The sequence below is a fragment of the Poecilia formosa genome, unplaced genomic scaffold, assembly GCF_000485575.1.
Source record: "Poecilia formosa unplaced genomic scaffold, Poecilia_formosa-5.1.2 Scaffold67, whole genome shotgun sequence".
Classification (NCBI taxonomy): domain Eukaryota; kingdom Metazoa; phylum Chordata; class Actinopteri; order Cyprinodontiformes; family Poeciliidae; genus Poecilia; species Poecilia formosa.
The window spans coordinates 774,296-778,117 of record NW_006800006.1 but is presented as its reverse complement, the minus strand read 5'-3'; positions in this window follow the sequence as shown (position 1 = coordinate 778,117).

Here is a 3,822-nt window from a genome sequence, read left to right as displayed (position 1 = left end):
TGGATGTTGTTGGCTGGATTGGTCGGTTTCTTTCAGCACTTTTATTTGATGACGTCAAGAAAACCAAAGTGTTCCCAAAATATCTTCCATATGCTGCTGTTCTTTCTTTTTCCTCATTTTTCCTCGTCTTACTACTTTCCCCTCTTTTCTCTATTCTCCCCCTCATCTTTAATTTCTTGGAACCTTCCTTTTTGTCCTTCATTCTCCATTCCTCTTCTTTCCATCCCTCTGTCCTACCTCATCTCCTCATTGTTACTTCTGTCTTTGTCTTCGTCCCTTTTCTTCCTTTCTTTGTTTGCTTTCATTACCCACTTGACTTTATCTCTCTTTCCTTCCTTGTTTTTGTTCATTCCTTTCTTTTCTTCTTTTCTGTCCACCATCGTCTCATTTCCCTTCCACTTACCTGCTTCTCTTTGCTTCCTTGTCGTCCTTCATTTCTTCATTGCCCTTAACATCTTTGGGTCCTACTTTCTTTTTCTTAAACCTGCTCTAATCTGGAAATATCCCCAATAAGCTACTAAAAATGTTTTAGTTTTTATGTCTTAAATGGATGTAAACGTCTGCAAATTCTGGAAAGTTGAATCACAAAAGTCTCTAGATTTTTTATTTTTTTACATATGTATAACATAAAAAATTCATAGGAATCCTCCAACCTGTGAGCAGTTGGTTTTAAAACCAAATGGCTGTTTTTATTTTAGACCTTCAACAAATAATTGGGAAAAACTTGAACCCAGTAATGCAGATAACAGAGACTCGGGTCATGTGACTTGGAATTGAGTCACATGACTTTAGACTCGATTTCATAAAGACTCTCGACTTGACTAGGGCCGTTACACCAGTGACTCGTCACTTCACTTAGACCTAAACCCTTTGACTTGAAAAGATTTAATCTGAAACCAAGCATGTTCACAAAAGTACGGGATGTCAGAGCTGCCACAAACAGGTGGCCATTTTTGTGAGTGATGAATCCAAAAAAGGCTACAGAATGGAGAGCAACTGACTTTTTACGGTTTTCTTTTTTTGTTTTTGTTTTTTTGTTTTCAAGTATAAAAGTAAAATACAGCTTTTAACCTCCCTTTCCTCCCCTTAAAGTGAAGCAGGTGGATAATATTCAGAAACAGTCTTATATGCCTTAATTTGGGTCCAAATACAATGTTCCAGTGTTATAGTTGGGCTAAAAACACACTTTACCAAATTGCTTTATTTCGCTGCATGCAAATTAGTAAGATGGATTATCTTAACTGAAGCAGCAAAACAGAACCAGTAAATTTTGGATACGATAAGCTAGTCTTGCTAGCTTTGATTCACTAACTGCACAGCAAAGTTTTGAGCACCAAAAACATAGTTAATCTCACATTATTAGTTTATTAATTAGCTTTAATTTACCATTCTTTGTGTTAATTTAAATGTCAGAAGCAAATCAGATGTTGCACCTCGATTCATTTTTCAAGCTATTTTCCTTCTTTTCGATCATCTTGTCTGTTCAACCAAATTATAATTTTTCTGGTGTTGGATGTGGGGATTATGAGAACTTACTAAAATCTGTCTGGAAATTAATAAGTAACTCCAACTGAGTCAGGAAATAAATCATAATGTATTTTATTGAATATTTACTGTAAAATTAACAGCAGAGACTCTTTTTTTTCACTTTCTTGTGCTGCTTGTTCAGACAATTCAAAATCATCAAATTATGATTTACATCACAAATTCGGCCAAATGACTTGCTTGTAATTCTTAATTGCATATCTAAATGGATTCAACTCGACTTGGTGGACAGTCTTGTGACTTGCAGTGTAAAGACTTGATCACATCTCTGCAACACCAGTGAAACAGTCGAGTCTGGTGGTTTTGTGGCACCGTTCGCCTGATTGCAACAGTTTCAATAGTTTCCTGGAAATGGTGTAAGGAGTATCGCAATGTTCAGACTAGAAGAATATTCCAAAGAATGAATGTACGCTTGAGGTCATGAAACGGCAAACTTTGTTGGAGTCATCATTAATGAACAACCTCAGTTTGGAACGACTGTCCTGCGTGACTCAATCTGCTGATATAAGATGTTCACAAAATAATGTCCTGGTATGTTTGTGTAGTTATGTTGTTTATACACATTTTCCTTTATGAATCTGAGTATAATGCTTACAGTATAAGCATTTTCCTTATGGTTTATATTGCGTAAGCCATAAGAAAAATGCCCCACCCCCCACAACTACACCGAAAGACCTGCCTGGTATTTCTAGTATTTGGCCTTAATACTCTGTCATGTGGACACAACTGATCTCTGCTCTTTGCCAGCTGTTGGCTCAGAAACAGCTTCACAAACCTGTGAACCTGAAACCTACCATGGTTTTCTTCTTATGTAATGTCCAGCTTGAGAGGTGAAAGGTGGCGCCCCCGAGGGGAGGAGGAGGTGCGGTGCGAGCCGTGGCCCACTGTTGTAAATATTGGCCAACCCAGAGAATGTTGAGGCATGTAGGGTTATCTTCAATCAAAACCCGATCAATAAATAAGAGGGGCAACATCAGCGTCTGTAAGCTGACTGTTTTGACTTGTTGGGAGGAAGAGTAATGCTTAAGACCAGTTTTAAAGGGAATATTAACAGAAATATGTGTGATGGTCATGTGGCCTGCAGCTTCGTGGGGTGACTGCTGACTTTCCAGTTTTCTAGCAGGTTAAAGCCATGAAAGGTTAAACATGCTGGCTGTTCACAGTTTGCTGTATCCCAGCATATTAAGGAAAAGTTGAGTGGAAGGAAAACATTTGGTAGAAAAAATGCACAAGAAACAGGGATAACTGCAATCTTATAATTTGCCATCAGTTCTTCACTAGTCGGCACCGCAGCATAACTGTTAAAAATATTTTCACAATAAGAATATTTAACTTGAAAATTTTATTAAATTTCTTAAAAGTTATCAATTCCAAAATTGTATATGTATCAAAATGAGTAAGTATATGGAATGTATGAAATCATAACTATCATAATATGTTGTATTATTGCAGGAGCAGTAGTAATAATTAATGATTTTCTATTTTAACAAAAAAAATAATTCCTGTTGAATATTTTTTGTTTAATTTTTTTCCCTAAATGACATATAACACTCTTCTATCTATAGAGTATTTTTACTCTGCTTCCAAACTGAGACCATGCCAAGCATTACTCTTATAAATCTGAGGCAACACCACCACCTACTGGAGACATGGTGAACTACTTGTTCTATTCAAACAGAACCTGTTAAAAGGTTTAACTTCATTCAGGCTGCTGGCAAACCTGTTGACTTTACTGCGTGTTTGTCCTGTCAAATCCCAAATCAGTGAACGTGAATCCAATCTGATATGTATTCTAAATGTTTCCAGTGGCAAAAAAAATAAAAATTTAAACCGGACCCACGAAGGTTGCGTTAACCTTGATTCCTTTTTTTCTTGGATTTGTTTTTTTTTTTTTTTTTTTTTTAACTGTTTTTCCCAACAGTGTGACGGTGGCCTGGCTGCGTGGGGGAACAACCCTGACCTCTGAATGCAATTATTGTGAAATTTGGTGTCCTAATAAATAAATGTGAGCCCTTTGATCGAATCCAAACATCATCCGCCTGCCTTTAGAGAATAGATTATGATTGCATAACTAACCCAATGTGGAGATGAGCAGATGCTATATTTTATTTGGTTTTTCATAACTAATTTAGAAATATTTAAAGAATATTTTATTGATTACAAGTGCTTTTTTTGTTGTAAAAAAATTGTTTGCACTGCTTTGGCAGAACTACTGTTTACTCCAGATTTCCTAACTTTGGAAATCTGCCCTGAATAATTATTAACTACTTCTGTCTG